We start from the raw sequence: 24,564 nt of genomic DNA, 5'->3' as shown, positions 1-24,564 counted from the left end.
CCTTTCGCCTGGTGTAACTACAGAGTTAAATGGATTAGAAACATAAACATCGATGATTTCGGCTTCATTAGAATTAAAGGATGTGCTTAACAAAAAGTCAACAAAATTGAAATCATTAATCAAATGAAACGACTCGGTAAACTGCACTAATCTTTCAATTTCCTGAACTGTGTTCAGTTTTCTTCACATCGAAAGGTCCTGGTCCCCGTGAGACGGCCCAAGACAATGGTTCTGTTAAGTAATAAGTGAACTAATTGGACGGTAAGAGCCCACATAAAGCAAACTTACCAAAATGTTTGCGAATAAACCGATCGTCCTCGAGGAAAAAAATGACCAGAACGAGCACCGGCACAATGGCAAAAATTCTCTGCGAAAGTTCCGCTATCCTGACAACTGCTCGCCGACAAGTGCGCGGTCGATACCGCCGCAACTCTGCTCTGCAGTGGACGCCAGAGAGTACGGGAAAAATGCGTTCTCTGGACCGAGAGACTCTGCCAGTTGTGCGCACAGATGTCTCGTGTTGGAGATTATAAGCGAAAAAGAGAGAGATAGAGGGAGATCGATCTCTAGCTACACAAGCTAAATCATCGACGTGCCCTGCAACAAAAGAAGATTAGAGATGCTTTTCTTACGCTGCCGTTCGTTATTTAAAATTAGATCCAGCAAATTCCTATACATATGTGTCGAGGGGCTTGTCCTATTAGACATCGGAGGGACATACTCAAGCTATTTTTGCACATGTATTTTTAGCTCATAGACCAATACGGTACAGTGTTTAACTCTCGTTTCACTACCTTACTCGATTAGATGTAATTGGCAAGTCAAATAGAGGTGGCCTGTGTAAATATTTAACCACAGCATTACATGAAGAGAAATTTCAGGTAACCAACATAGTCTTTTTTTGTTGGGACTTTGTCTCTTAGAGTGAAGAAAAAAATCTTTTGGATTTTGGCGTCAGTAAGAGAGATGTGACCCACTCATTTCTCTCTGAAAATACAGGCTTATCCGGTCATAATAACAACATCATTCCTTCCACATCCAAACAACAACAGCAACTCGTGCATTTTATTCAGCGGCCATACCAGGAATGCCTGTGGTCAGAAAAAGCGGCGGCTTGAAAGCACAGAACAGATAACAGGACAATAAAGTAGGGGTTCGGAAAATCAATGTAGGCCTAGGTCGGTTGGATGGGGAAGTGGGCCACATTCGGCTACTGTGATACGCGAATGATAGGCATGTATCCGTCTTCTTGGTCAGAGGCATGTGGGACGGCTTTGCTGGGCCGTCATACTTTTTCCACAGCACCAAGTTTAATGTTTGAACAACACTGGTTAAAGCAAACACGAAGCAATGGAAACTGTCTTCATGCATCGAAACCTCAAACATTTCTCTTGATACTTTTGACGTATCCATTAAGTTAGAACAATAACACAGTGGGTAGACGAGCGGATTAGACAGAGTATAACGAAGAGGCCGAAACCTTCTTCACATTTAAATCACTACCACGGAAGAGATTTTGCAAAATAAGGCACAAATTTGGATACATGTATTGTGATGAGTAACTGAAAATGTGACTAGTGATCACTGTGGGTCAATGCAAGTTAAGCAGGTGTTCTAGCTTAATTTGCCTGTCGATCCAAGACACAACCCCGCGATGTTTGTGTCCCTTAAGGACACGTTCACGCCTATTAGCACCAACTTCAAAATGGCCATCAACACTAAAGTGCTAACACTTAAGCTTTGAAACCGCAGAAAGACCAGTTCGACATGGAGGAAAATTACCACTAAGCATCTAAGTGAGCAAGCAACCCCTCGCATTTAGCTAAACGATTTTAACACAGACTTGCCAAGGATCACGAAGGATTTGACCGTATGTCCGAAGGATCCAGCGAGTCGGTAAGCGGATTGGGCTGGCGATTAGCCTAATCGGTTCTAATTGCTAGACAGACGGGTTGTACTGACCCTAAAAAATACACGCGAACTGGCGCTGCTTTCGGCTCCCGTAGCAAACAGCCCGTTCTAACGAAACACCTGGTCTGTAAGTTCCATCAGCGAATAACAAGAAGTTGCTGCTCGGTTCTCGGTGAACGTTGAGTGGGAACAAAGTTTAAATGGCGGCTATATAAGCCTTTTTAATCTTTACGAGCTGGTAAAGTTTTCAGTGTGTACGGCTTGTTTCCCCTGCATCACAATTTGGCATTCGCACTTCGATGACGCATAAGAGATGATATTCTGAGTCACAAATAAGGATGATACTTGTCTTGAGATTTGTAGAATCAAACAAACCGGCAGAGCTTTTATTTAGTGTGATACTCGGGAATCTTACTAAGATCTTGCGTAGAAAGTCAAGTATTTTCCATCTTGGGAAAAAAGCCTGAAGTCTACGTTTGCTTTAACCGTGCTAGTGTCACGTGACACTCCCAGGGCCACCAAGTAATGAGAAAGAATTCACGAAATGGATCATTTACATAAGAATGTTGACTGAGCGAAATTGAAAAGTCGATAGTTTTCGTTTAACAGTGTTCTCCCCACCCCCTTTTAAAATGTTCTTTTTAAATTTATTTTTATACATTTCTGAATACACATTATGCATGAGGAGGCAACATGTGTTCAGTTAGCCGAGAAAGGTTCCAATTTAGAACAGTTTTATCGACTCAAGTATTTTAAACACGCTACGAACGTCGAAATGGCCCAAACCGCGCCCAACGATGCTGGTATGTAAGCAATGTGTACAGATGACAATTTCAAACCAGGTACACGTTATTAAATGGCTTCGTGACCGGTAACGACTCGAGTTTATTCTGTTTGCTTCGATAAAAAGGCGAACAACGAGATAAAAATGCTGAATTTGCAAGTCAGGAGTTCTTCTCTGTCACAGGGTGGCACGATTATACAGTCGCGTTGAGTCGAACTCCGCCACAATGGCGTGCTTGAGTTATACGATCTACACGCTCATCGGGACATCCGCCAAGTGAAGCATTCGTTGGGGGGGGGGACTAAATTAACTCAAAAATTGCGTTTCATCTTATCGAATTTTCAGCTAACTCTCGTGCCATTGATCGATTTTCGTCAGATATATGTACAGTTGTCTGTCCACACGTGTGTACTATTATTGTTGATATGTTGTCAGTCGTTCCACGCCTGGTCCGTTACTCTCTCAATCAAATCTATGATTGCCTTTCTGTCCATCTCGCCACCACCTTCGTTAAAAAAGAAACACAGTAAACGGTGCCCATCTCCTGTGTGTCTCCATCCCGGTGGGCTGAGGTATGGCGCCTTATTATACCTGCTTGGGTGAGTCTTTTACACCCAGCGACAATGACAAAAGGTCAGTGGCCATCTTCGGCACATCGTGTGCCTTGCTCGATGGTATTTTCCATTCCCGCAAGGACTTCAAGCAAACCCACCCCAAATTTCAACACAGCCCCATTAAAAACTCAACTTTTTAACTCATATTTTTAACTTGGTATTCCCAAAGATGCAGTCTATTTCTTCCAGCCACATAAAGTCACAACATGAAATCAGTAAGCTTTGATGCGCCCCTGGAATTTCTTGAGGGTTCAAAGCACTGAAAGGCCGTCTGTACTGCGATTGTCACTAGAGATCACGGAAAGAATCGGTGGACTGCCCCCAGTGGAAATACAAGAACGAAGGCGGAATCAATATCGATTTGCCACAAGAGGGATTAACCTTTGACCTTTTGAGAGGAAGAATAAACAAACACTTGGCCTCCACTTCCAAACGCTCATTACAAGTAAGATCGTTTGTAGAGCAAAATATTCTTGTCAAAAGTTAGTTACAATGATCACCACAGCAATAACTGTCCGCTTCAGTTTCTTTACACAAAGTTAACAAAATGCGTGTGTTCGAAGTTTTGTCTGCTGGGTGCTTAAAATATCAAGAAACGTTTAGGACAGATATATACATTTCTGGCTCTATAAAGCGTAACATTCTGTGGATGCATAGAAATTGGATAAATGAAACAAAGGAACTCGGCTCTGAGGGTGTCATTATTTACATCCACGATTTACTACTTCAAAATGGAAAGAAAGAAAAAAACAAAAACAAACAGGTGGTGTTTCGTTGCAAATCTCGCTTAAATTAATGGCACGTTCGTTCTTGAAAACCTTGATAAGCCTGTCACACTCAGAATATTTGCGTACATTTTGCATCTGTGAGAAAAGGCATGATGACTGAAAACACTCTAATTGATGATGGTTGACGTTAGGTGACAGTATAGATGATACATAAAGTAGTTTATGAGGCACTTATCCTGAAGCGTGCATTTGCTAACATCCATTGAAGATGCTCCTTAGTTAAGTTATTATTTTCTGAGACTTGACACTGACTGACTGGCGCAGTGCTACGAGTGAATTATGCGGTGCAATTACACAACCTTAAAATTTGGCTCGAAGATTTTTTCTAACACGGATGGCACGAGTTGAATGCTCCCTGCCAATCTCCAAATCGATGCCATATTAAGCAAATTATCGACGGTGATGCACGTCATTGTGGCAACTTAAGAGTCAATTTTCGGATTAAGAGACTTATTATTCGCAAGCCCTCTCAGAAAGGCTAATTCAGAGCAACGAAAAGGCTCAGAATTTGTAAGCGTAAAGAACACAGGAGGCACTGCATATCATTCGCTGTTCAACCCTTTTGTGTACCTATCCTGTTCCTTATTAAGTTCCATACTTTGCCTACATCTGCACTTCAATACACGGTTTACACCTCGAGTTCTACATTTCAGTGAATTCTGTCTCTAACTCGCAACTATGCCCAATTTAGTGAATTCTGTCTCTAACTCGCAACTATGCCCAATTACAAATATTTACGACCCCCCACTGTACCATTTTATCGATGAAATTTCTTTATAAAATGATCACTATAATTTTGGGAGAGCGGAATATATAAGAGTCTGAAATACAAAATAGACTGTGGCGCCCTCTTGGGTCAGAACTAGTGGCTTGAGTATTCTCATAATACTCTTCGCCGTGGCCAATAATAATTTGGTAAACACGTCATCTGAGAAGTGTAAATACATAAACATGTACATGTACACGTACAAAATATGCAAAAGGGCCCTGGAAAGCAGGAAAAAATACTTCGATTAATGTTTGTAAGAGCAACTGACCGTGCTCGCATCACTCGGAAATTATGCGCGAGGCCTACAATGCGTGCGAAACCTCTGATGTGGACACTAATCATAATGCTGCATTTCCCAAACCTTCAATTAACATCCAGTGAAAAGTAAACTTTCGTTACGATTGTTCCTTTGACCAGTAAACAAACTCCGCTGGGGCGATAAAAAACCACTCATTAACGGTGGATGATCACGAGAAGACGCTGTCGCGTTCTGCTGGCGCAGACCCCGAGTGAATGAGCCACCCAAGTGCGCGCGCACAGGGGCGATTCTTCGGTCATCGGTCGCTGGACAGAGCTTACATCCTGTACATGGGACGGCAGGAAACTTTGTATCTCACCCGTCGGTTTGACAAAAACGCTAATCAAGCTGATTCACCCTGGGTGATTCTCTATGGTTCCACGCAGGCGAATGAATTCGGCACTTCCGAGCCAAAGTTGATTACTATTCACATCACTGAATTGGTGCAATTATGGCGTAACATTCTTTCCTGCACCAGTTACGGTTGATACACTCTTCATCTGCTTACTCGGCTCGGTTGTTTGGGTGAGGAAAGCTAATCCTTTGGTATTAGGCCTGACATATAGAGGATGATACCGAAACAGAATTAAGTGAATTTCTTCTGGCCAAACTTATGACACTGAAAACTTAAGCTGTTGTTAAACCCTCATGACTTTGCATTATCATATAAAATAATCCTGCCATGCATGTACATATCCTGGTGATTTCGCACAGTCTGATATACTGTTATACTCCTAGCTTGAAGAAGTTGCACTGTGCGTTTGCAAACAAGTAACAACCTTTTACATGAGACCTGTATCATTTCTGAAACAATCTAACACTTCGTACAACGAAGTCCCAATCTGTTGTGACTTGAGAAAAAAAACACGCATGGGTGGTCTGTACTCATTTAACGAGTTAATGGGGATGTAGGTCTTAACCTAAAGACTGCCGTACTCCGGACCCAGGGAAGCCTTGTAAAAGGCCGGGAACTCTGGCACCCTGAAATTACTCCTCCCCCCCCTCACGCGGGTATGGACCGTCCGATTCGGATGTTATTTACACGCCAAACCAGGCCTCCGTTTGTCTCTCCTTCCCATCAATGGACTTGCCTGCATGACTTTGGCCCTTTGTGTGTGGGAGTTCTTTTCACGCGCACGGCCCCGTCGGCCTGAAGGTAGTGTGGTCCCCATCGGCGAGTAATAACCTGACTTGTCACGCTATCTGTTATGTTCCAATGTCACTCGGTGTCCATATCGGCAAGGTGTAACACAATAAACCTTGAATTTATGTTGTGCATGACAACCTCTTTGCAAATTTTCTGCTATAGCCAAAGGAAGCAGGTTTGTGTAACCGTGGATTAACTGTAGGCCGCATTAGGAATGGATAGATGACGTCATTGATGTCTGAGAAGACCATTCTTGCTCAGTGTAGAGGCAGCCAATGGATGATGAAGATATCCGTTCGCGCAGAGAATGGCTACAAAAAATGTGTTAAAGATGCAGTAAAACTTCGCGTGCAAGGAGATTAAAAAGGGACCGGCATAGCAGCATGCTCCACTGAATTTATCAATTCCTTACCCCTGCCGGTTGTCATCCCCCCTCCTCCCAACAATTCCAGCGCATTAGGCCAATTGTTGAAACAAGAAGCGTCCCATGTTTGGGGAAGCTCATTGAATCGGCCAATTAGGTTAAGGTCTTTTGGTCCACGAAATTAGAGAGCCGCAGTTAATCGTTGGGTAAACAGTGTCAACAAGTTGTCTTTCTGAAAAAAAAATGGGGGGGGGGAACAGACGATGCCTGATTCTATCGGGAGAGCCATCCGTGATTCACCCCCAAGAGACCCGTGGACAAAATTGAAAAGTACCGGTGGGACTGCAGGAGCTTACAGGGAGCCCGCCCTGAGCGGGGTTGGGTCCATTGTGGGTCCGGAGACATTGCGGTGCCAGGCCAGAGGGCCCACCATTCCACCCTTTTTTGGGCAGGCTTTGGCGGTGTTCACTTCCCTGCTTTGTGGTGTAAGGTCACTTAATAAATTGTCCGGACGATACGGTTGCTAACGAGACAAGTGATATTCGTTGTGAATACACCCCCCCCCCAAAAAAAGAGAATAAAATATGATCTACAAAGGCAAAAAAAATGACCACTAGTTGACGAGAATAGTAAATAATAGACGATGTTGAACGAATAGAAGTACACCTAGATTCCAAGTACTTCTGCTATTCCAAAAAATGGCATAGAGTGGAACGCCGCTATAACGAACACGACGGGGTCCACGCTAAATTTAGCGAAAGGTCCGTGCGTGACGTCACCACGCAAAACTCTGACGCATCGAACACCAGATTCGTATGGATACGCTGCAAACAACACGTGGTGTGCGGTGGCGTGGCACACGATGCACGTGTGTAGTACATGTTTATAGATATGCCTACTGAGCACATTTTCGCGACTTCGTGTATCATCAAGAAATTAGTCTTTGAGGAACCGCCGGCACACCTGCGTGATGACATTGATGGAGTAAGTACAATGGATTTTGCTTTTATTCCACACTTTACAGGAATGAAATTCATGGGCCCAGTTAGCTGGTTAGTAATAGTTAGTAGTACTCGTACTAGTCGTAGGCCGATTTCTTCAGACTCATTTGCATTGAGCATGTTGAGAGTGATGAGAGTTATTGAGACCATGGAGAAAGGAAAAGACCCGTGTTGGGACAAATCCTACATGTAGGCCTATAACGGTTTCCCCGACGTATATTTGTTCAGGTTGTGTAGACAGAAGCACGAAAAGTTGTGAGTTAATAACAGAAATACAGACATACATGGTTTATTTACGTAATGAACCCTTGGAAGCCATCTTGCCAACTCCCGGGTAAGGCTTTACCCACAATGCACATTACAGACAAAACATTACACTGGCGTGACTGGCAAACAGTTCCGTTACAGGACTAGGATCGACACCACAGGTGCCTACACTCACTGGCTACAGTACATGTGCATGGCCCATTTCTATGAAAATGACATGAGTAACTTCACCCTGCTAAGATTTTGCACACATCTTGTTTATCCCTCAAGTCGTTGGGTCTGATGTGCTCCCTGTACTACTAGGCCATCCCATGATAATAATATATACAAGGCCATCCCATATGTAAGCCCAACAAGCTCAACTTGACTTTGGCATGCTGTGCATATTTGAATTTTTGAAATGATGATTGACGCGACTGCATCAGGATGATGTAGATCAGTCAATAATAGTCTGAGCAACTTGGACTCTACGAATTGCCTTTTTAAAAGATTTGGATATGGTCCGGCAAAACATGGCAATGTGCATACACTGTAGGCGTATACTCATCAGTCATGTCAGTGTGAAGTCGCTAACTTGGTCTGGAATCAACTTGCTTCAAGTCAACTCCATTGCACTGTCAACTTGGTCCCGGATTTAACAGCGACCCACAGTAAGAGCCTATGTGGTGATGGGTTGAAACATGGATGTTTTGCTCATTTGAGGAAAGAAATATTATTGCAGTGTGACTGAAAAACCTTAGGTTTTTTGTCATTTTTCCCTGTGTTTAGATTTGGGAAGGCCTCATTGCCAGGTGAATGTACTGCCATGGCTGCTGCCTACATGAACGTTGAGGGTAGCTAGCGTCATGGTGCAAGTGGACTGACCGATGATATCTCCAAAGTGAAGAGGCAGGTTACATCATAAGTAGGACAGGTAAGAGTCCTCTGTTTCATATCATTGCTGGCTTTCTGCAAGGATGAATCGGGGAAAGGGGGGAGGGGCCAATTGGGGTCATGACCAAAAAAGGAGCAAAAATTGTTTTCATTTGAAAAAAATGAAAGGATCTTTTTGGCCTATTTAATTTCCCTTCTTTTGAAAAGTGGAAATGTAGCCTAACCCCTCAAACAACTTTAAAAATGAAAAAAAAAATTGGGCCCCCAGAATCAAGTTTGTCCCCATCCCCGAAAAACCCTTGGGTGCTTGTGGCTAGCTGTTAGGGCAACCCTGACCTAGGGATGGTTGTGTGCATTGTGTCAACCAAGCAAGACGATAGGGATGAGGTTAAACCCTTGTAACCAGGGCAAGCTAGTTGAATGCACCCACTATACTGGAATTCTTCACATTTTCCTGGCCTAAAGTTCCTTTTCCTTCATGGGTCATTTCTGTTTCATGACAAATTATCATTGATCAACATGTTCAACATGTTCAAGGAGTAATTTGGGTTTCACAGTTTTAATAGTAAAACTCATGAAATGAAGTGTCTAATCACAGACATAAAATACCTTTAGACCGACAACAGCAGGGGCATAATTAAAGGAAAGTCTCCATTTTTAATAACTACGAGTAAATGGCTGCCTTGTCCCCTGGGATTTCATGATTTGCTGTGCAGCACTGCTCTACATCAAAAAAGATGGATTGGGGGCAACTGTGGCAATTGTCCATTATTTGGCCCTGTTGGTGTTTTCATTAAAGTTCTAACCCGGCACAGTTCAACTTTTCTTCCTCATAATATTGCCCATTATTACAAGCCATTAGTAGAAGCCAAGGTGCACGTTATGTGAAATTCAGATAAATTCCTGACACCCCTATTGTTTAGTGAATATTTTGAAAAGTAAATTTAAAATGTTTTCTCAAGTTTTATCTGATAGAGCACTGAGAACTGTGTTTCCAAAACATTTCAAAACTAAAGTCTAAAAATTAAAATCACATACATTATGGGAATTTGATCAGGTTTTTGAAGGTGAGCAATGAATACGGACAAAATTTAAGTGTTCAGAGCTCTTATTTAAAGAAGGATCTACCTTAATTTTGACAAATATTGAACGAAAACACAAAAAGGGACCATGTTGTAAACACTTAACAGTATTATCAGTCACCATCCAAAATTTCTGATTTGTATCCAACTAAACAGAGTTGCGCACACTGTTGAAATATTTCTGCCCACACAGTCGGGATCAATCATTGATTTCTGTACTAGTGTAGGAGCTTTTGGTCCATAGATATTGTAGGTTTGTGGTCTTCCCTGATTGACGTTACAGTATTACTGTAGAACAGCGCCCTCACTTGTAGGGAAAAGGGAAAGACAATTTTAAGTGTTTAAAAATTGCACTTTTTGTTTCACTAAACCCTCAAGGGATGTCTGGAAAAGTATTTTTAACGAAGCGTACAAATCACAAATGCTTTCAGAAGTAATGGGTCAGCAGTGTCAGAGGAATCCTTTTGTCCATTTTCTGACATGAAAATGGATAAAAAGCAATTGACACTAACAGTTTATTTTACAAAATAAAAGGTGTAAAAAAACAATGGGCGTACAAGGATCCTATAATTTTTGAAGAAATGTCTCAATTTCTGCTGCAACTTAGTTCCTTTTGTGATTAATTTCTTCCCCAGACCTCCTCATATGAAAGCTGTGGGTATGCCCCAGGAGAAGCAGACCATGATGCTGATGAGAAGAGCGCCCTCGCCTCCTTCAACCTGGAGAGAAGGAAGATGGAGGACAAGATCCTATGGGACTTCACAGAGATGATTCATGGGAATGTCAAGGAGAGGAAGTAACTCAGATAGATGCCAGTCCACGCCTCCATCACTGAGGAGGAACAGTTTCCAAGATTGCATGAGGGATCCTCACCAGAATCTTAGGCATTGATTCACAAAAAGGCAAGGAAAGGACTCAATCTTCTCAGAGATGCAGTTCCTTGCTTCCACCTTAGTGATGGAGCACGTCTAGCTGCATTTGTACACTACTCAAAGGACCAAAGGATCATACATAGTGATTAATAATTGAAACATATGGTATTCACATTGCAAAAAATGAGCGTCACTTAAATTGGCTATTTTCTGGGATCAAAACAAGAAACTTCCGGTACAGAGTACTGAAGTCTTACGACACTGAAATAAAACTTTGGTCAGCACCTTGTCAAGGTCCTTTACAGCCCTGAAAATGATGTATAAAAATTAAGTTTAATCAAGTAATGTTAGAGCTCTGTTTATGAGTTAGAATGATATCGTGGTAATGTGGAGGCGCTGTTTATGAGTTATAATGATATCGTGGTAATGTGAGGGCGCTATTTATAAATTAGAATGATATTGCGGTAATGTGAGGGCACTGTTTATGAGTTAGAATGATATTGTGATAATGTGAGGGCACTGAGTATGAGTATATTGTAATGTGAGGGCGCTATTTGTGATTCTGAATCACAGAAATGAAGTACTTTGAAGATGTATGTATCTCAGCATGAACAAATTACATGTAACTGTCGAGATCCTTTTATTCAGGAAAATAATGCAATGTCTGACTAGTCTGTTTGCAAATCTTCCCCAAAATCACATTATAATTATCTGTAAACAGATGATTGACACAAAAAATTCAAATTTGTGGTTGTCAGGACATAAAAAACAGCTTCACAAAATGGTAACAGGTTCAATATTTCAGTCACTTTTTCTCAGAATGTCCTGAAGTGAGACACATACGTGTACATCATTTTACCACAATAGGGTTGTATAGCACTGGCCAGTCTCATGTCATTGTACCCCCCCCAACTCTCTAAGACACTCCCAGTCTCTCACCCCCTTGCCTCAGAGTCATCCCGTCCTTAATTTATGTGCACAGAGAGTGAAAGGTGGCCATTTTGAAGTTGTGCAATACCTGAGCAATACACATCACCCAATGCTTTTTGACCCTTCCAGCTAATTGGGCTCTGAAACACTACAAACCAATTGCATTGTCTCACATTTTATGGTGCTCAACCAAGCATGAACATGAGCTTCAGTGTACAATAAGTAAAGTCAATGAGGTGCACACCTGGCTGAAATTTTCAAAGACAAATGTCTGATCCTTAATTTTTTTTGAGTAGTGTACATTTATATTGGTATACAGTACAATGCTGCTATAATGAACAGGGAAGGGTCCCTTCACAATGCTTGGTGTAGCATACCTCCCAAACTATTGCAATTTCAATGGTACTGATACAATCCTCGCATTTTCCTAGGCCTAAAAATCAAAATGTTCTGATTTCCATAAAAAAGGGGGAAAAGTTCTGGCAAAGAGGGTGCTATTTGCTAAAATAGAGAGGGTGCCATTTCCTATGTTGAAATGTCAGTTGTTACACATACATGTGCGTGTTCTTGTTCGTGTAAAACAGATTCTCTTGTGCGGCTGCTTGTTTTGCTATGGGCTCATAACATGGCTGTTCCAATTTCGGAGATTATTGACATCTTAACTTTTGAGTCACTGTCATTAGTCCTAATTTTTTTTCTTTAATTTAAAACAAAATTTGTGATGTTCAGTAAATGTGTGCAGAAAATGTGGGAGCCAAGAGGCATGTTCCGTATACCACATAGTTCAGTATAGTGACGTTGTACTGTACTTACATCCAAATTATTCATGACTTCAGAGGTACTTTGTAAATTGAATAGACAATTGGTCAGTTTGCTTTGAAGAAAGACTATTCTTCACCTTTAATTTGTTTCTTTTCATTGTAATGCATTGACTCATATTAATGCACATTTAACAACATTCATATTTACATTTAAGTTATTAGGATGCTATACATGTACTTCAAAATTTGCAAATAATGACCATTTGGAAAGACTCTAGACACTTTGATACTACTTCTTTTGAGGACTAAAAGCTTGCAACTATTGCATGCTTTTAAAAATTCAATGGTGTTCCCATTCAGGCAGCCCAAATACCAGCCCTGTTCAGTCAACCCAGTGGCTGCTCTGAACCTCACTTTTAACAAGTTCGCCCCCGGAACAGAGATATTGACAAATGGGAAGAACCACCGACATAGGGCTGGATAGCTCAGTTGGTAGAGCACCGGTACAGTGTTCCAGAAGTTGCAGGTTGAAATCCTGCTCCAGTCAATTTCTTTTTCCGTCTTCATAATTTTTTCCTTGAACAAAATTCTATGTGCATTTTGTATTTCCAAGTTGTACATCCCCTTTGCCAGAGCATTAGAAAAAAGTCTTTCACTTAAAATAATCACAAACCTGCAAGTCGCAAATTGCTGGCTCAGTGCCAAAAGGTCATTACTGCAAAATGTAATTTTTGATAACACTTTAAGGGCCTTACTCTGTGTACGAAAGAAATATATGATTTATTTAGTTAGTTTTTAGTCTTGAAACTAGTTTTTGGTGGCCAACATGTTTAAATTTTAACCAATTCTGTTTCTCAAATTAATGTTAAATTCTTTCAAATTTGAAAATATCACCTTGCAAAAATGCTTTGTGTCTGTGTGAAACAATCGTCATTTATTGCTATAACCAACTAATTTCTATTTGCAAGTGAAATAAATGCTCATTTAAACTAGCAGAACAACTTGTTTGTACATGTATATCTATTTGTAAAACTGTAGTACTTTGCCTCGTGACCCTTCTCCTAATCTGGACCATGTTACACTGCCAGAGTTTAACGCACATCTGTTTCCATCTTTAGAGTTTACATTGCAGCCCCATCCTAAGCCCTGCCAGTTTTCTTCCAAGCTCCTTATATAAGGTTCCCTCTTCAAGCCTTTCAGTCTCAATCTTATATGGGCTACAATAAACCCAACAGCAATATTGAACATTAAGAAGCTATGTCCTTCAGCCCCATGGGATCCACAGAGCTCTAATAGTCCCAAGCCCTCAGCCATCCACTCTACCCTTCCTATCAGCTCTCAGACTTCCGGCCCCTAGGACTTCCACCCTTGCACATCTCCAGTACACAGTTTGGCTGAAAAATATTCTAAGTCCAAACAATGGAAGGTTTAACATTTAGAAACGAGCACATTTCATCAAGAAAGTGCCGTGGCATAGTGGTTAAGGACACTAACTGCTATGCACAAGGACCTGGGTTCGATTCCAGGTGGGCATGCACAATTTTGTTAAAAAACTTAGTAAAAAAAAAAAAAAAAAAAAAAAAAACCTCCTTTTCCGGGGACCCCGGGATTCGAACCGGGGTCCCCTGGCCTGGCAGCCAGCTAGCTAACCACCAGGCTACAAGCCTCTTGATAGATTTAATTTCGGAACATATATTTAAAGGTTAGGATTGCGCAATCTCAAAAAAGGTCAGAGGGCACAGGCATTTGCATGTATTTAAATAACAAAACCAGACATTTCAATGTTAAAAGACAGAGAATACACAAAATATTAAGACCTTGAATGCGTTTCAGTATATTTAGGTCAAACATATTTGCAAACTTTTCTGTATTTACACTTCCAAATGCTCAGTTTTATATCATGTAGGTGTTACTAAAAATTCAACTGTGTTGGTTGAAACCTGAAGACATAACTTGGAGAAAGATTCTGCTAGGATTGAAACATCAAGTCCTCTGAAGTTTTCAAGGTAGAGAATATTTCACAGTTTTCGATATCTTGCTATAAACATTTAAATCTGTCAGCTTTTCTGATTTCATCTTTATGTTCTCTTCTCATTAAGCACAAGTATCTAAAAAAGTTACTCACATCCCCATTGCTAATTTCAATCTACTAAGTTTCTTAATTTCTGATGTATTTTCTTAAGCTTATTTACTTTGTCAATTTCTATGTACCAACTTCTCTTAATTAATGTAATTTTTTAAAAAAAGCATGGAATAAACGTTTTCTTGAATTGAATTGAATATGTCAGATTTTGCTGATTTCGTCATGATTTGTACAGCGCAGGCTATGTAATCAGCTTGTCTTATTAGGCCTAACACAGGGAATGAACATTCCATTATGGCTAAGAAGTCCACATGGGAATGCGCGGTAGATTTGACATGAAGGAATGTCTCGGTAAGTTTCCATGTGCCTGCGGAAGATAAAGTCCAATGGGAACACGGCTATGGTGCATCAGACTTTTACATCTGCTGTCGTATGTTGCATCTGGTGGAGTTAGGGTCAAGGTCAGTATTTGCAAAGTGATACAAGCAAATTTTAACTCCTCTGCCAAAGGTTGTAGACTGCTGGCCCTCTTTGATTCCACAACCTGACCGTCTTGCTTGGACCTTCATCAATGTTCCATGAGCAGATATTTTGACAATAAGGGGCTTGATCTGCAAAATTAAAATAATCATAAAAGAGTTAACCAATTCACCATTAATAATAAAAAGAATTCTTTTTACAAGACAAATATTCATTTTCAAATTGTTTTTAAGGAGCTGCAAAAACCCTGCTCAAAGATTCAATAATGTGACTTTCATCATTAAATTTGGGGGAAAATTATACCCTAAGACAGGTTTACTATCGGTTATGTTCTCAGCCAGAAAATATTTGTCATCATATCTACAAAGTGTACAACATCCAGCACTGTGCAGTCTCTTTAGTTTTTAATTTAGTTCTCTAAGACAACGGAAATTAACACAGAACTATACATTTTTGGGGATGGCTGCACCGAGTGGCAACTTCAACTTTATTTTAAATAAGGAAAGATTTTCAGCTGAAGCAGATTATTATGCCTGATCTTCCTAACCCTATAGGGGAGGGGAAAGGTTATCTCCCCCTCCCCCACACACAGTGACATAACACCTTCCATCGCTTTCCACCCCACTCAGTCCCCTCCCCCCCTTCAAAAAATGTCTTCCCCGCTTTTTTTCCCTTTCATGGGTGGAGGGTGAAGCCACCACAGCTGCCTAATTGCAATCAAATCAGAAGGGTTAGCAGGTGTCAATTACATGTATGTGTGCTGAGCATGATGTCATATCCAGACTTACATGTCTCCATCGACCAGTCATCTCTTACCTGATTGCCAGCTGCCAGGTGTGTATGCAGGTGTGGAGTCCAGCATCAAAGTGTGCCAATGCAATGCCGGGGCGATTACAAGGCAGACCTGGAAAAACAGCAAGCTATCACAATAAGAGAAACTCAAACTAAACTGAAGAATCTTCAACGGCAAAGTTGCAGGGAACTGAATCAATAGGGACTCGCACACCAATTCTACATGTAACACCCCCCCCTATGATTGACCCTTCCAAAAATGGCCAGACTGAAAAACTAAAGGATCTTAGAATCACATTCTGTGTATCTCTGTACTCTGTCTGCAGCCTGTCTGACATCTTTTTTGAGTTACGTGAACTAAATGGTGCACTTTTTCAAACATTAAAAATTGACCAAGTTTGACAAGTGAGGGCGCTTTTGCTTTGATGAAAATCCAGGAAGACATGGTTCAGGTTGCATGTTTTCATGTTCAAATTCTGAACTCCAAATTTGCTATCTGCTGGGAACATTTCTGTGAAAAAAATGTTTGCTGGATTATTGCCATATACTTACACAGCAATAAATTGCCAAAGAAAATGAAATATGCCATGCATGTACATGTAGCAGTGGTTAAAAAAATCTAGAATTTTTCTGTGCACAAATCAGTGCAACACTGAGATTCAGTTCCTTGGATGACATCATAGTTCTGCTCATGAATATGCAAATATGCATAAGCATAAACCCAAAAAGCATCAAAATATGGGTTAAAATTGCCAAACAAAAATTTAAAATAAGGTTAATTGGAACCCAAAGATGCAATTTCAAGGCTTTTAGTAAAATTTATAAAAATATTTCTATTTCCTTGTTACTTTAAATGAGACTTGAAAACCATGAACTAAAGTTTAAACAAAAAAAGAGCTGGGAGGGGGCTGTGGAATCACAGCTCAGCCAAAACTTGATACTTCTCCACTGCAGTGCTCAATGTAAATGTAGGCACGCCGACTCGAGCAGAAAACCACACTCCAGTTATGTGGAACAGTACATGATATGTAAGTTGACTTGTCTCTGCTGATTTGCTTCACTGAATATCATGGCCACACTCGATGTATGAGGCCAAATTAAATGCAAGGAATTTGAAAAAGTTTAAGACCACCTGGAATGGTGGGTGAATTAAACTGCTGGGTGAATTAATCAAAAAGGCAATTGAGAAATACCTGTATGTGGCTGATACCGATCACGGCCGGGGAGCTGTATCCTAATATTTATGCCTTCCTCCACTTGTTTCTAGTTTAGTAGTACTGGAGCAGGGCCACGTATACAGAAGCATAGTCCACTAGTCTGGCCCTAATGAAGTTGAGTCTCCAACATGCCACTCTTCGACGTTTCCTTGACTTTCTTCATCCATCACTGCCACACCTCTTTGCTGAAAAACTTTGAATTCATTCAGTTACAGTAAATAATGATATTAAAACCTTCAAAATACATGCTACTGATCACCTCTGTGAACAATTTTGCTGTCATGAAATTTAAAAACCTGAAACTCAAAAACGACAGCATCCAGAAATTGGCACAAAATTCAGCTGACTGTTCCGTATTTGTAGCACACTTGAACAAATCTCTGAAAATCCCACATCCCACATAAGAAGTTCTTCAAAGATGATAAATTATAGTAAATTAGCCCTAAATATGCATACATGTACAAACTTATTTTCAGAAAAACAGGCCTAACGTTAGTAGTTACTTTCTTCACCGTGGGTACATTTTCAAAGCATTCATTTTGCACTATAAAGAAAAAAATAATAAAAATGGAAATCAGGTCAGTAGACCTACATACAGTCCATGACTGATGTAATTGGAAAGGCTTTGGAACTCAGTACAGTACGCAGTGACAGTAGCAATGATGCAGGCCTATGTGGGCCTATGTGATCATGGATGAAGGTCTATTGAAAGGTAGACCCATAAACAGGGCCCAACGTATACTCCTCCGTCATATGCTGGGCTCTGTCTCGATTCATAGGGATTTCTTTCGACAAACTTTATCCGGGAAATCCAGGGGCATAACTAAACATCCGCTTGCTAAAATGTGTCAAAACTTGCTTGGAAGATTTTTATTCATGATTCAGCCAAGTGCCTGCCTTCCAGGGTTGACAGGACTGAGTTGACTTGGGACCAAGTAGATCTGAGACGAAATTGAAAAGGCAATCCGTAGAGTCCAAGTTGCTCAGACTATTATTGACTGATCTACATCATCCTGATGCAGTCGCGTCAAATATCATTTCAAAATTCAAATATGCACAACACAGCATGCCAAAGTGAAGTTGGGCTAGCATTATTGATTATTTATGACCTTGTCGGGCTTATATCATTATTATGGGATGGCCTAGTATTACAGCTGCACGTGAGCACATCATGACACCCAACATGGAGCTACATAGCTGCATGCACCAAACGACTTGCTTGGGAGGGATAAACAATTTGCAAGGTGTGGGCAAAATCGAAGTGGGTATATAAAATTATAGGCCTACTAAAGTTACTCATGTCATTTTCAAATGGGCCATGAACATGTACTGTAGGCGTTCCTAGTTCTACTCATTGGAGAAGTGGTCTCAACAATGTCTTTTCCTTTCTCCATGGTCTCAGGAACTAGGCCTGTCAAGTAGAAGTGTGGAATAATAAAAGCAAAATACATTGTATGTACTTACTCGATATCACGTAGGTGTGCCAGCGATTCCTCAGAGCCTTATTTCTTACGTGTTGTCTTGATGGTACACGAAATCGTAGAAATAATCGGATTAAAACGACCGCCATGCGCTCGGTACACTACCGTCACTCAACCTGCACGTATATGTACAGTACATCTGCCCTCGCACCGTACCCACGTGTTGTTCGTGTGTGTCTAGTCCGTAGTCGGTCCGCCATATCCACGTGTTCTATCTACATTATGAGTTTCGATGCAGCGTGAGAAATGGGTTTGCAGGTACACCATGGAATCAATATATTTTGGGCGAGGTGTGGTTCTTAAAAGAATCGGTGAGTATAAACTCGATGTTTTCGGCCAGTGTGCTCTGGCCGCCCCTGGAGAGTGCGGCCAGTGTGCTTTGACCGTCCTCAAGAGACCGGAGAGTGCGGCCAGAGCCAGAGTACGAGTGTGGCCTGAGGACGGCCAGAGCACACTGCTGGCCGAAACGTCGAGTTAACACTCACCGGTTCTTTTAATTAAGAACCACACCTCGCCCAAAAGAGATTGATTCCATGGTGTACCCGCAAACCATTTGTCATGTCTCTTCCACCATGCAAAGCTTCAAATCATACTGACGCTGCGTGAGTTTTGCGTAGTGGTCCAGTGTTCCAATTCAAGGAAAATTCTTTGCCACACGGAGGCGCATAAAAATCACCCCTGCGGATTCCTTTGAAAAGAGGGGTCTGTTTGGGCCAAGAAATTTTGGGATTGTGTCAGTATGGACCAGGATCATCTCTGTAGATTCAGGGGCATCCATCTCGGGGCAAAGCAGACAAAACTGTGATTGAAAATTTGTCAGAGGAGCTCCCGGAGGTGACGGATGTCATTTGAAAAATGGCTGCTGAGAAGACTTGGGAACATTCACTTTGGGGGGGGGGTGAGGTTATTTTGGGCGGATGATTAAAAAGTTCCCTGACACTTGTTAACCGACTAAAATTGAAAATCAAATGAAATGTGAAGGACCAAATAGCACATTGTTTTTTGTTTGAGAGGCCTCAGGGACTTCAGTTGCCTGCCATGGGGCTCCAAACTTTGTTGATTTTTAACACTATATTCAATTGAGCGCTTGAACTGGTTCAGCGCACCCACAGCGAAAGTTACTGCCGAACGCGAACGTTACGTTGCCATGTTGAGAAGTTCCCTCCCTTGTCTAACTGAAGTACATCCTCTTAGATCTTTTGATACCATGGTTCGCTGTTTTCGGGATATTTTGCTGTTGCATTCACGTTTAAGGTTTCCAAAAATGTATCTGTTAATTTTTTTTAATTAAATATTAAGTTACAAGTTTGAATTCAAGTTTATCCTAAAAGTCGTGCACTGGCAGCTACCGCTCAGGATCGATCTCTGATGCATGCTGGGGCGAATCTCGGTGGCTTGTGTATCAGCGGCGCCCTCTTTAGACTAATGTTAGTGCAATGCCAGGGCGCGCGGTTTTCTTCCTCACCCGATCATGTAGCGTCGCATAACCAGTGTCCATTCAGTATCGTTGGCAAATTAACCGTGCAGGCCCTGGCCGTTACTAGAAGACGACCGTTTTTTCCACTGTAATTTTTATGGATGTTTTGGAAGATAAAATGTGGAATGCCAATATCAACGAAAATGTAATTGAACGCAACCGCGAAAACTGAAGCATAATAGGGCCTGATCAGAAACACACAGAGAGCAAAACGATAGACACAGAAAAAGTATACCTTCCTTGTGACCCAGAAAAACCTTACGTATGGGGTGGGATTTGTATCTATGGTAGCCGAATTCCAACAGTTCCAAAAGTTCCAATAGTTGCCGATGATCTACGACTTTTGTCTTAGTTGCCCCATCTGTACCCATCAAAACGGACCGTGGTCAGCTCAAACCAACAATCTTGCTAAGGAATCTAGGACCAGTTGGGTACAACTGTAAATCTAAAGTCGGTCAGAACTGACTTTTAATTTAACGTTATGTTTCTACCTGTTAACAAGACATACAATAAGGTACCTAAGGCTGCATGAATTCCTTTTGATGGAAAGACATGGCTGTTTTCCATTCCCCAAAATAACCTCTTCTTCGAAAGTCCAATGTTTCGTAATAGTAGTCAACAACTTAAGTAAGTTACTAGAGAACGAAAATGGAACAATATAAAACGAATTCGAGTTCTTGAGATATACATGCAATTCCTCCGGGTGCACCCACGTATATAGGCCCGAAATATGTCCGCCGAGCTCATAAATAAAAGTTATACACTCAAATATTCTATATCAAAGGGTCATGAGAGCCATGGAACTGGGGAATCGAAGAAATATGACACTGAACCTCTGGGCCGGACTCAGGGCTTCCAATTCTGAGCAATTTGGATGCAATCGGATCCGAAAGTGGCACTATTTTAGCCATTCTGCAGAGGGATGCATTTCCAAAATGGCTACTTTTTCGGGCTGTGAAATTTCTTTCATTTTAGGGTTGGTCTACTTTGGGTGAGAATTTGTCAAAAATTCATTTGTCAACCCACTAAAACTTGAAAGAAAAATGAAAGAGGACATGTCGAACATCATTTTACTGTGCAGCCTGAACACCTGTGAGAGTTGTATTTTTTAAATATTTGTGAAGTATGAGGATTTATCACTGCTGTCTATGGGAATTTATTTGCTGTGGTGCACATTTGGACAAGAGAGGGCAGCATTCATGGCACGCATGCATAGTAACTACCTCCATCGTCCCCTCCCTCTGACATAAACTAATGATCCTGTGGTCGCTCGTGACTATTCTCAGAGATTTCGTCGGCGTTATTTACAGCAGAAATCAGATAACACCCTTCATTTCTTTTCCTAAAATTAGAAAAAAAATGACGACTTATGATAAGCCTGGCCGGATTTAGGAAACGCAGCTCGAGATTCTCGCATGTAAGAAACAAAGAACGCTTGTCATGTGTGAGTGTGTGTCAGAATTTATGTTTGGCCCTTTTCACGCTAATCCCGTGACCGACTTCTGTGAACTTGAACTTATTCCCGTCTTTGCCCAATCTGTCAATGAAAAGAAAACGTAGGGTGTTGATTTTCCGGTTGCAGAGAATCGCGACCGTCATCGAGGATGAACTGAACATTCCTTTCTTTGCTCATGAGTATTTTTTAATCGGCCGGATCACTGAGTCGATTTTTAAAATGGGGGGGGGGGCGTGTAAGCCGGGATGACCCCATTTGCTGGGCGCGATTGGAGACACGCGGATTTCCTGTCGACTTAGACGGACAACCCTGACCCACATTTTCAACCTCTGGTCTGATTTTCGAAGGCCTTTCAAATGATTTTGTTTTCTTGGAGGGTGACAACTTGAAGGCCAAACTTCAAAAAAAAAATGGTTGCGGAGGAATTTAGCACTCAAATTTGTGGGTCAGAAAGATTTGGACCTAAGACTTATAAAATGTCATGATTTTGCTTTGGTGTTGATCAAAGAGGATGAGCGCTTTCTCTTTCTTTTCTTTTAAAATTAAACCAAATACACGTATATATAAATTAACAACGATAGCGAAACTTCAAGCTACCCACGTCCTTAGTCCGATTTACAATGAAACCATCAGTTTGATGTGTTGAAGTTGATGTAAGTTTGAAATTACATCAGGGGTCGGTATATGCATATCGAGCAAAATGGTGTGCGGGTCAAAAACTCTCGATAAATTGATCAACTGTTGCCCGACTTGAAATTTCCCGTAAACAGAAGGGGCATTGAAAATATGAATTAAAAAAAAATGACCTGTCTGCTATCCTGTCGACGGCATGATTTAGGATCGGGCAGTGGAAACTCGACAACAGAGCACCTGCTCAGAGCATTTATACGGAAACATGTCTTCAAATGGATTGCATCGCAGCAATACAAGAAGATACTGGCTGCCGAGCACTTCTTATATTGCTAAGAGTCTATTTGTTTGTATAGGCTTTAGCCCGTGTTAAACTGAGCTACTAGGTATGTGCTTCCCGATGAGCGATGGGCTATCGGGAACCAGCGCCACATCTGAGCCAGCGATGACAGCCCACAAGTTCGCTCTGATCCTGTTTATTGCTTAGGGTGCAGTTTGGCAAATCCCGCGGGGGGAAAACGTCACCTTGAAGTCTCTGTTTTGGACATTTCTTCAAACTGTATAGAGAGATAACAACGCCAGAAACCTTTGCGTTTGCTTTAGAAAAGACTGTTTTAGTTAATGTTCCATTTGAAAGACATATCTGAGCTCATTTCCACGAGCTGGTTTAGATGCGTGGCTGACATCACGGCCACACACTGGATCGTTTTCTGGTCAGTGTAGGGGTACTTATTTTTTTAGCAAATGCTTTTGTAAAATTTGTTTCATTTTTCAAATGATTTTTAATGATGCACACAAACGCTATAAAGTAAACAATGCAATTAAGGAAAGATTCGAAACTAGATACCTCCATAATGATGTAAATAAAACTGTTTCAAGCTTCCTGTTTCCGGACTTGAAGATGTACCCCTCCACCGAGCACCAAATGGTGCATGTATGTTTAATCAACATGGGGCTCATTAAACAGCTCATCTGAAATATGAAAAATGTGTAGGTCTAGTCCCTTACATTTTTGGGGTTCAAGGTGTGTGTGAGAGGGGTGGGGGACAAACGATACCGGTATGATACCCCTCCCCCTCTAAAAAAAAGGGGGGACATGCCCCCCGTCCCCCGTCGATTGACGCCCATCATCATGTAACAAAACGAAGGACATTATGGTTTGCATTCCTTTTTTTATAAGCAATTATCTCCCCTCAGACACGTGTTTTCCCCACAGATACCTCTTCGAAAGCTCAAGTACTTCACAGACTGTAGGGCTATTCCTTTTCGCAGGAATCGCTGAGCAAGTGATGTAAGTAGTTTATTCCCCCCCCCCCAGTTTTACATGTTGTTGATTTGTCACTCAGCTGTTATAGAGCTGTATGCGAGGGACTATCGAGCGGCAAAGATTGAGGCAAACTCTCTTTGGCAGGTGATGAGAGGGGGGATAACCCTGTGGGTCCAGGTTTGTCGCGAGAGGGCTTTATCGCTTAATACGCCACCAGGGACCCACCAAATCACGTCTTGCTTCACTAGCCGAAAGGTGCCGACACGTATAGCAGACTGTGACAGAGAGGCAGGGTACAAGATGATAGATCGAAGGGGTTTCCACGCAAAAAAAATCATAAAATAACACTCAAGAAAAATCCTAAGCCAAAAAAAAGTCAAATGGACAGATGCGTCTCACTGCAAAATGTCATGGTATAAACAGAAAGGGCTGGTGTCAATTTCAATTTTCGCCAACTCATAAAGTGTGCAAATTAATATTTGACAAATTGTAAGGAAAATGAACAATTCTTTCATTAAAAATAACACGCATCTGGTAAAACTAAGTTTACCCAAATGTTGTGGTTCTGCCCTTACACCGGAGTAAGTCCAATTCATTACGGTATACTGAGTTTTGTCCAAGAACTTGCAAATAAAAATTCACAAGCTTGCCTGGGTTGGACTTGAACCAACGACCTTCTGTTTACTACAATGCAAAACGTCTTAACCTCTTCAAGTCGGATGTAAGCGGGAACCACAATCAGCTGTTTCATTTGGGTGTAACGACAAGATCCAAGATTAAAACTAAACACCTACCCGACGGAAAGAAATTGTTTGGAAATAACTGTTATTTTTGAAAGCTCTAGGTGAAATCATAGACTCATTTGAGCGCAGGGTATAAAAAAAATCAGGAGATTAAAAAGTACGAGAAAAAATGCAGTTGAAAAGTCAGACATAATGCCTACAGCAAGAGTGATGAACATGGCTGAACTCAACAGAAGACAAAAATAATAAAAAATTCTTCATTCTCTATTAAATTTGTGAAAATCTGAACATTGGGCGTACCTATTCATTATTTGGGACCGTTTTCAAACAATTTTAGCGTACTTGGGAGTAAATAATTAGCGAACAATTTATTTATTTCAAAACATTCTAATATAGATTTATTTGTTCGTGCAGAGGAGACTTACAGACCAATTACAGCTGCTCTGTCAAACTCTGAAGCTAAATTGTGATTGCTTC

General features: G+C 41.2%; 1 protein-coding gene and 2 long non-coding RNA genes across 5 annotated transcripts in view; 1 reads left to right on the top strand and 2 right to left on the bottom strand.

The window, feature by feature from the left end:
• The window catches only part of LOC110973773 (uncharacterized), a 54,857-nt gene that overhangs the window by 8,684 nt on the left and 21,609 nt on the right, over positions 1-24,564 (bottom strand). The window lies entirely within an intron of this gene.
• On the top strand, positions 6,931-13,462 carry LOC110973781 (uncharacterized). The gene is made up of 3 exons (XR_002597505.2): positions 6,931-7,659; positions 8,712-8,856; positions 10,534-13,462. It is a non-coding gene; the product is annotated as an uncharacterized LOC110973781 (long non-coding RNA).
• On the bottom strand, positions 14,395-19,369 carry LOC147797015 (uncharacterized). Of its 3 annotated transcripts, none has more exons than XR_015427516.1 (5): positions 19,000-19,369; positions 18,498-18,729; positions 17,010-17,226; positions 15,841-15,928; positions 14,395-15,155 (listed from the first exon to the last, which is right to left on the bottom strand). It is a non-coding gene; the product is annotated as an uncharacterized LOC147797015 (long non-coding RNA). The 3 variants fall into 3 exon arrangements; XR_015427515.1 differs by having other exon boundaries at positions 19,025-19,369; XR_015427514.1 differs by having other exon boundaries at positions 18,498-19,366.

The sequence above is a fragment of the Acanthaster planci genome, linkage group LG13 (assembly GCF_054643075.1).
Source record: "Acanthaster planci isolate LZ-2023a linkage group LG13, COTS_SCS, whole genome shotgun sequence".
In the NCBI taxonomy this organism is placed as follows: domain Eukaryota; kingdom Metazoa; phylum Echinodermata; class Asteroidea; order Valvatida; family Acanthasteridae; genus Acanthaster; species Acanthaster planci.
Note: the sequence above shows the minus strand (reverse complement) of the source record. Positions and strands in the feature narration are given on the sequence as shown.